Genomic DNA, 10,285 nt, shown 5'->3' with positions numbered 1-10,285 from the left:
CATGCAACACATACATGATTGATATAGTGTGTTTCTACATCTCTGTAAGATAACGGTCATAATAAGCAATCAAATACAGGGCACGGTATGTAGTACAGATCCGTACGCGCGCCGTAAGCCTCACTGGGTTATTGTTTTTTTTTATGTCGCGCACCTACGTCACCGTTCGTGTAGTCATGTAGGAATTTAAATAGGGTAAAACAAACGATATTGACAACAGCAGGATGTACCAAACAACAGAATAATGAAAATTTCCTTTTAACCAAGAATCAAAATATTATCTATCTGCGACATTTCATTTTTTTTTTTTTTGCACTATTGAAAAAAAATGGTTGTTAGCCAAAAGTGTGGGGGGCTGCTTCTCCCGCAGCCCACCCGGTTCCGCGGCCCCTGCTGTAAATGTGAATCCATCAACTGTGGCAACATATGTGTATCAGTACAGTGGTGGGAGAAAGGCTGAAATTGATCGCTTGAGATTTAAATTATACATTCTCTGGGAATCAGCGCATGAAACAACAAAAACTCAGCATATTAAAAAATCAAATGAACACAGCCATAAAACTATGCTCACCCGATAAAATTAATGATGAAATCAACAAAATAAGACAACACTTCATTAACATAAACAAATTTTCTCAAAATACCGTGGAGAAGATTATACCCACACACCTAGACCAACAAAAAAAAATAACAATAAAAATCCCAAGATATGATTCAAAACCTTACACTGTTGCATACCATATGTTCCCTACAACAACGATAAAAAATCAACATTTAGAAAAAACTCGAAATAAAACACAACATTCCAGTAAACAACAAATTTATTCAAAACCAGGTACAAAACTAAAGTCCATACAATGTAAAAACTACACTGACAAACACAACACCAACATAATTTATGAAAGACAATGCATGACTTCTGTTTTGGAGAAACAAGCAGAAAAATAAAAACTAGATTCAAATAGCACAAAAAACACCTTCACACGGTTCTGAACACTTCTGCAAATAAAAAACAACACAACATAACTATAGAAAACACCCAGATACTATACAGAGAAACAAATATAAACAAACACAAAATCAAAGAATACCTACTTACACATGCAACTTAAACCACAATTAAACCAATATGAAGGAATACCTTTATACCAATACTAATTAATACCTAACATCCCACTACAATGCTCCATACTATCCCGTACCCGTTTATAATCTCGACCCTGAGACATATGCCTGGCAACGGTCACATTGAAACTCCCTCTTTGTTAACCTAAAGATGACCTAGGAACGTCGAAACGTTGTTTTCTGTTTATCAATAAAAGTGTTAATACACATTCCAGTCTTTTTGAGATGCATTTGTATTTCAAGTGGGTTTCTCGTCATCAAGAAAACCATATAAGAGCTGCAAATTTATCGAGAATACCTTTTAGCTAAATACCAGCTACGAAATCTATGGCTTATTGTTCTGTTGTTCTTTGTAATAATCAGGAAAGTGGTTGGCTAAACAAACTCATTTTTATTTTTTATAACTTTCCCAAACTTCGTTTCTTAAGAAAGAAAATGTCGGTAAAAGTTGGGAGGGAAATTTTTAAAAATAAAATCAGCTTCTTTTGGTTAACAGAAGAAAAACGATAAACAACGACGTTTCGGTTACCTGAAAGAACCTTTTTTTTTCTTTCAGAAGTTTAAGAGAGTACTGGTATTGCCTTGTTTCAATTAATACAATGCAAACAATGTAACACTTATAAGGCATACACAGATATCTTGACAACTTGTTGCATTATTTAAACATCCTTTGGATGAATGTATTACAATCATGTCATGATATTTAACTAGCACACATTCACAGTAAACAGTACAGTTAACTCTAATCTAGAAATTACATTTATTACATTAGAAATGAAAACATTATCAAATCTATCAACATGTTAAAATAAATAAACCTGTTTTCTCTTTATTATCCCATTTAAGTAGGGAATTAGTAAATATAAAGTTGCTGTAATTACGAAAATAAACGGTAATGAACGCGTATAAGGTTTAAGTATAAAACGCCACACATTAAATGATCATTTATATGAAAATCATGGATATGTAAACTTGCATAGAACTTATACCATATTTTGATCTATGACACTGTGATTCTTAGATGTTTTAAACAGTATCAATCGCTTTGCTGTATGCGAGACTAAGACATTTCAAATTACTAACGCTGGTCAGTAATGGTAACATCTCAAAGGGTTTGTTTACAGCAGAAAGCCTCCTTTATAAATTGTTCATTCAGTACCCAGCACGTCAGAATAATAAAAACCTATAGCTAACCAGTAAACTGTATCGTGAAAATTTATTTTAAGGATCAGATATACTAAAATTGCACTTTCGGAGATTCCTAATGCAGTTTTGTTGGTCATAATACATCGTGACTGTGCAGAGTTTTGTTCATAGTGGTAAGTTCTTCAACGTGGATTAAACCTATACACAACACACGAATCAAATAACTAGCTATTCACTATTAATTTTTAGTATTACTTCCATTAACAGTTTCAGTTAGAATGTTTAATGCATTTGTATTTATGAGTTCTGATTTATTCTTAATATATTTTCATTATAGAGATTATTATGCATTGTTAATATAGTATAGGGATTTAGTTCATTAATTTATTATTGGGTTTACGTCCCAAATTATTGCCAAGAGCAAAGCTACTTAACTACAGTGTAATCTTTATGAGTATGAAAGAAAGAACAATATATTTAATTAGCCATTATCATTACCATATTGATTCTTTTACTTTACATTTAAGCAGGTACCTTGCTCTGATGGTAAGTTAATATTTTTTATATTTGGGGAAAAAAGAGCGTATGTAGTTTAATGGAATGTTACGCTTTCGTTCGCAAAGAAAATCAGTTTTAAGAGTTGAATTAACTCACGTCTTACATTTATTTTTTTTTAAATGTACAATTTACAGTTACGAGGTAATTAATAAGTAAAGTCCTAATACATACAGTGCAATGTAAAAGTTACTTACCCCAAATGTTTTGTACAGTATTGCAATATAATATTAGAATGTTAATGGTTAATGTTATCATGTCAACGATTGACATGCTTGTCATAATCATTTTAATTTGAATTGGCTGTTTTTCAATGTACATAAGTTTGAAATATCTCGAGACTTGGAACAAGTTATTCTTATCTCTCTTGTATGTTTAAGATAAACACTTCTTATGAATTAGTAAATTATCTTAGATAAATAACCTTTCATCATTACGTACTAGCAGGTGATGAAGAACAAAGAAGTGTATTTTTAAAATGAGCGCATATTATCTTCGTGTAACCTAAATAAAAAATAAATAATCGACATGCAATGTATTAAGTAAGGAAAAAAATTTTTGCCCAACTTTAACTCTCAGTTTAATCTTGTCAGTTGTTTGGTAAATACGCTATTTGAATGCTGATAACACGTAAAATACCTAACTCATGAAAGTGTTGCACCATTCTTTCATCTGAAGTTTCCCAAGGTGGTATTCATAAAAATACCATGAACAATGAAAATAAAAAATAAAAAAGTATCATATTAAAGACTGAAAACTTATTTTAAATTAATCTGGTTCTCATCTACCGGTCGTCGTATATCAAACTTCAAGCCAAGTTCGCCATTTCTTATAGAATCTTACGAACACACAAGATAAGACCATATTTCCCAAATGAAAAAACTAAAACATTAGAAACAAGAGTTCTCCAGTGTATACAGTATTCTTATCTACTTCTATGTTGTTGTAAAAACAAAAATGTGTTAACAAACTCAACTGCAGAGATCCCAACTATTTCAAATGACTGAGCGTAATGACTTCAGACAGAGCCCTTTATCATTTGCGGCTACTAGACCTGACCAATGTCTCTTGGCTGTTTATTATTATATTATTATAATTATAACTATTATTACTTATTACTGCTATAGATTGCTCATTTATGACTCTGTTTTGTGTATTTAATAAATAAATTTTAAAAAAATTCTTTTGAAATTATGTCTTTTATTTAGTTCAGAGTAACAAACATACCGGTAAAATAACATTGAACATGCACAAACAGTAAGCAAAAAAAGCCTTTGTGTAAGAACTAGTTTATATCATGTTTATGACACTAATTGTAACAGTTTTGCAGCTGTTGCAGTCTTTGCTTTCATGAGAATGTCTCTGGATGGTTATAACAACATTGTCCATTTGACTGCATACACATCTTGTGTGTTATAATACTGTTCACAACTGAAGCGTTCAAGTTTGGTCTGAACTTTCTTTTGGTTTTAGTCACTAAACTAAATATCCTTTCACTGTCAGCATTAGAATGGAAGATTGTAAGAATTCAAAGCATAACCCTACACAAAATGTCATACTTTTGGTTTCCATCCTTAACTGTAGACAGCTGAACCCAAAACTTGTCAACATTCAACTGAAGGACAGTTTCTGAGAAAGTATCAATTTGATAGCTCAAATATTGCCCTTCCAACTTGTCAATAGTGTCGTGCTCATGTGTATTGACAAGGACAGGATACCTATCTGTGAAGAAGCGTGGAGAAGAGAAATCTTTGCTGACTTTCAGTTTTGGATCAGCAACCTCTGCGTGAATCAAAAGTTCATCATGTAATTTGTAGCTGCAATATAGTATTTCTTGATACTGGTGTAGAAGCTGATCAAGTCCAGGTCCTTTTCATATTTAACAATGTATTCCTTGGCAGCATTTTTAATAGAAACTGCCTCATCAGATTTGTGTAAGGATTCATTCTTGTAGTCAAGTTCAGTGATGTTGCCTTTAAGATATTCTGGCTTGATGTATCTGACAAGTATATTTTTAACTTGTGTAATCAGAGTTCTATGCATAATGTGTATGCAAGGTTCTTCTCTTTGCAATATCAAATTGGTTTCCTCAAATAGAGGAATTGCAGACTGAAAAAAAAGATAAAATAAAAAGTTCATTTTGTTGTCCAAGAAAACTGTTAACTTTTCTAACTTGCTCTATGCATAACTTTTCTTGGTTACTTCCTTGCTAGCTTTCGTTTTCTTCTCATTTTTCATTGATTGTCTCTTTAGTTCAAGGTCAGATTGCTTAAACATATATTGAGTTGTATCAAATGTTTCTTTGTCTGCTTTTGGAGACTGTTGTCTTGTGTCCCTGTGTGGCTGGGAGGGTGTCTTGACAGTGTCCCTATGTGATTGAGAGGATATCTTTAGTGTGTCCCTGTGTGGCTTGGAGGGAGTCTTGACTGTCAATGCCTTGCTGCCTGACTGAGCTGCACGTTTAGATCCTTTTGAATCTAGTTTTTTCTTTTCACAGTAAAGATACTTCTTCAATGGATTCCACATGTCCAATATTCTGTTAAGGCACACTCCAAGTGATAGCCATCTTGTGTTAACAACTTGCAGAATTTTTCTTGTCTCTTTGTCAAACAATTATTGAAACTCTTTGAAATGTTGTTTTCTGCTAGCACTTTTGTCTATAAAATAGTAGATATCTATCAATATATCAGAAACTGGGCAGGTAAGTTCTCTGGAAACTTTCTGGGCAGCAATATTCATGAGGTGACAGGCACATCCCATGAAGTAAATGCTAGGATGTTGTCTTGAGATGTGTTCCATTACACCTCTACCTATACCAGACATAACTGAGGCATTGTCTGAAGAAAAACTAAGACAGTTTTCCGATGGAATTTTCCTCTTTGTCAGTTCGTGGTCCAAAAGATTGAAAATATTCTCTCCCGTTGAAGCTTCTTTCCATTTCACCATTGTCCAAAGAGAACAAACAATTTTTCCAAGCAAAGGGTCAAGATATCGCACAACCACTAGATACAGTTTTGAGTTATCCATGTCTGTGGACCCATCTGTGGCTGAAGTGTAAACACTGTTACTAAGTATGCTTGAAATCATTTTGTCATCATCACAACCCAACATTTGTATAATGGCTGTATTTTGGTTCTAGCACGGCCATATGTTTTCGCTATATTAGAGTCTGGGAACATTTTTCTGAATAGATGTCCTACATAATCGGCTAAAGCTAGGGGTAAATTATGAGCAATGACGAATTGCGTGAACATCATTTCTGCATTGATGGTTTCATATTCTGAATTCTTACTTATAAATGTCATTATCTCCATCGATTTTGTCTTCGCCTCAGCCTTTTGTTGGTGAGATGCCGATTTTGTATGTCTGAAACAATCGTTTATCCCGCCATGAGCCACAGAAAAATCGATGTGACAAATTGTACAAAACGCATGACTGTCACTGACTTTTGACGCAATGACCGGATATTTTGCACTATACTCTTTCCTAAATTTTTTATTCACAGTTTTATTCCTTTTAGATTTGCCAGAAACAAGACAATTTGGTGAACGAGGCCTTTTTTTTTCCACTTGTGAACAATCGCATTGGTGTTTCTATGCCGCTTAGAAAACGAGAAATACCCATCTACGCGAGCGCTGATTGCCTGACAAGCATTGATGACGTAACTATGGATACCCCCACGTACCCAGTATGGAGAAGTACCGCACTCAAACTATTGGTAGACGTCGAAGATACAAATATGTTTTATTATTTCAAGCACAAACATGATTATCGCAAATAGCCGTTTGGGTTATGTCTTTTATTTCTTATCAAAATTTATTTGTATCTCACTGGAAATTTTCTTTTCACCCCTTTCAAGCCGTGGGGGGAACAATTTATCACTTTATTTTATAGACCTATATAATATATAATAATTTGGGAGTTGCAACAAGTCGTAATATTTGTTTGTATGAGCATATAGTCGTAATGTATACACCAAAATCGTTTTGATTACGCTCAAATCGTAATGGTTGTCATTTCTGTAAAAGCACTTTCTTAATTAAAACTTCTACATGGAGAATGTAAACGTGTCCCATCGATGTGAAAATACAACCCGACACGGCCAGGTGGGTTAAAGCACTCGACTTATCCGAGTGTCGCGGGTTCGAATCCCCGTTACAGGAAACATGCTCGCCCTTTCAACCGTGGGGGCGTTATAAAGTTACGGTCAATCCCACTATTCGTTGGTGAAAGAGTAGCCCAAAAGTTAGCATTGGGTGATAATGACTAGCTGCGTTCTCTCTAGTCTTACACTGCTAAATTAGGGACAGCTAGCGCAGATAGCCTTTGAATAACTTTACGCAAAATTCGAACCATATGAGAATAGAATATAGTTTGGGTTTACTTAATAAAATATTAGCGGTTTATCGTCTCCCCAGATTGTCAGCTGCTGTCATTAAACAATTTCATTGGTTAACATAGTTCATTGAATGACACAATTAATGTGTTCAATTTACAACACTAACATCACTGGTTCAATTCCCCTCGGTGGACTCAGCACATAGCTTGATGTGGCTTTGCTATAAGAAAACATACACAGTAAGAATACATATAGCCTAAGCATAAAGTGTTAATTAAAATGCATATAAAATTTTGAAACTGAAAACATCAATTTTCCAAATAAGAAAATTAAAAGTTGTATTTATAATATTTATGCATATAGGGAGTCCAAATCACTTAGTGTCTTTAAACATTAAGTGCTGCAAGTCCTACACTGTTTTATATGACTATATATTTAATAACGGCTGGTATGGATAGAGAAAACACAAGTAGAGGAGCGAACAACGTATCGACCTTCTTCGGCCATCGTGCTTTCTCTACTCATACCAGCCGTTTTTAAATATATAATTTTCTCTACATGTGGCTTTTCTCGTCATTACGGACTGTTTTATACGATGTTTCTCACATATTCAAAATTAAAAGTTGTATAAATTTTATACTACACTGTTGTATTATGACTTAATATCACAAAACACTAAACATTAAAAGCCATATATAAATTATGTATATCAGTAGACCAATAGTTGCTAGTGACGAAATGTTTTGTAGTGTTTCTATTCGAATTTGCACCAAATAGACAGAGAATTTACGGTGGGCTTGCACCAGATTCTTTATGACTAAGTTTGCAAAAAGTACACCAGTATTTATTTGTTTCCTTCCCTGACAGCGTTAGAGCGATATGTTGCCTCTCTGTCTTTCTAAGCCTAACTGTGTGGCCCTGTACAGTGAATGTACTACGACTTAACATTCCTAAACACTTAACATTAAAGTTCTGTATACTTTGTGTACTGAAATTTAAGTTAGAAAAAAATATTCTTGTTTTCTTAAGCTGTAAAATCAAATTCAACTGTGAACAACATGCCATGTTCTTTAGAGTCGTGTGTTCCTTTTTCTTTCGTTGTTCCACTACAGTCATAACATTTACAGTTAAAAAAAATGAAAAAAACGATGTGAACAGAGTTTCCAGAGAGTGTATGAGTACAAAACTTTACATTTTGTTTATAAAAAAGTAATCTATGATAACATTAAACGACTCGAACGGTAACAACCATTGACTGCGCTTATATTTTTATAGGCAGTGTTATGCGTATTACTAGCCTTTGTCAATGTATTTGCATCTTTTCTAACTATAAACCAAGTTTCTTTAATTCTTTGATCAAAACGGTGACATACTTGCCGTTAATTGAACATAAAGTTTAAGGATTTTATCTCCTTGAAATGAGTTTTCGCGATTGATCAATGTACATATATATTTAGTATTCAGGAATTGTTTTAACCATATTACTGGCTATTTGATTTAAATAGTTAAATTCCTTTTCGTTGTTTTATGTAAATAAAAGAAGGAAAATTGCATAACTTATTTCTATTATGTTTAATATAAAAGTTGGGTAAAATCGCACTTGAATCTTAATATAATTGTTTGTAGTCAATAATATTCTATTCACTTAAGCCACGTTACATCATTCATTGTTTAAAATAACTAACATTAGCAATGGAATTTTATATGGTTTCTTCTATTGTTCAGGTACTAAGACAGAAATAATATTTTTTATTTTTCACACTATTTGTTGACACCATGTGAAGTTATGATAATAGATCTATGTATAGAGAATGATACATTATGTCAGTTTCACTTCTTTCTTCAGATTTATGTACATCATAATGTATAATGGTAGCTATGCTTTTAGTGCATCTTTCATTGTCCTTAATACTGAGTACTTTTTTGTGTCAATTTTATTTTTGTCTAAAGATGTCTGTATTTCACTGATTGTGATGTCACGAATGGTCTTCTGTTGCATCTCTTACTTTATTAAGTACATTGATCTTTTTGTTCTGCTTCAGGCACTTTATATCACATCGCTTTTATTTTTTAAGCCTAAGAATATCATAAAAGAAGTTCTGTAGAGTTTATTTTCAATATTATATTCCTCTATCTGACTTATAAGTTTTTATATAAAAAATAGAAAATACCACCAAAGTTGCTCGTTAATGTCGACATTGATTACTCTTCTCTTTTTTCAGATATTTTGCTAGTTTTTCAATGCATTTAACCATGCTAGGCTATCTTACTACTTTTTCAGATGTTTTCGAACTTATGAATATATATCTGGCAACTAAGACATGAGATTATGCTTTTCGACACAAGTCTTAGAAGAGGCTTATTACTATAACCCTTAATTATAAATATTTTTATGTTTTATTTTAAAATGCGTAAATACACAGGCAACACATGCACGCATTCAATAAAATGAAGTATTTGGTTTGTTTTAAATTTTGTTCAATTTAAGTTTAGTGTCCCTAATTTAACAATGATAAACTAGACTTAAAGCAGCTAGCAAACAACACTCACTACCAAATTTTGTGTTACTTTTGTACTATTAAAACCCCACCAAGAATGAAAAGGCGAACATGTTCGATGTTATCGGTAACCATAGTTTCAGCAAGTGGTAACCCATGGTACCACCAAGTACGTTTTTTAAAATGCTTCATCAATTTAAATGTGTTTAAATCTTATATGCGTCGTTTCATTACTTCTGATAATTACTCAATTAGTAACTCTGAACTTATAAAACCCATATTCCTACCCAATGTCATTATGCTAATAAGATAATTCTGAAACGATCAAATACGCATTACATTTTATTTCGCCTTTATATAAGGTACTATTTTGTACCTTATTTGAGGTAGTCTATAGTGGTGCTATTTTTTCGATATGTATATATTTTGACTAACAAAAGGGTTAGTGCCTTTTATTTATTTGTTGTTTTTTTATGTATATCCATTCAACTAGTGCTTTACGATGTATATATTAGTTTTATTTTATTAAAGTATGTTGAAAATTAATACACGTTAAGTTTTAGTTTTAGATGTTTATGTCAGAAATTTACCTTGGTAAGGTATCTAACACTTAAGTATGAAT

At 32.7% G+C, this 10,285-nt stretch overlaps 1 long non-coding RNA gene across 1 annotated transcript in view; it reads left to right on the top strand.

Annotated features, from left to right (window-relative positions):
* The window catches only part of LOC143242156 (uncharacterized), a 228,266-nt gene that overhangs the window by 29,857 nt on the left and 188,124 nt on the right, over window positions 1–10,285 (top strand). The window lies entirely within an intron of this gene.

Source organism: Tachypleus tridentatus, unplaced genomic scaffold (genome assembly GCF_004210375.1).
Source record: "Tachypleus tridentatus isolate NWPU-2018 unplaced genomic scaffold, ASM421037v1 Hic_cluster_2, whole genome shotgun sequence".
Taxonomy (NCBI): domain Eukaryota; kingdom Metazoa; phylum Arthropoda; class Merostomata; order Xiphosura; family Limulidae; genus Tachypleus; species Tachypleus tridentatus.
The sequence above is the reverse complement of the archived record's forward strand: the minus strand, read 5'-3'. Positions and strand labels throughout refer to the sequence as shown.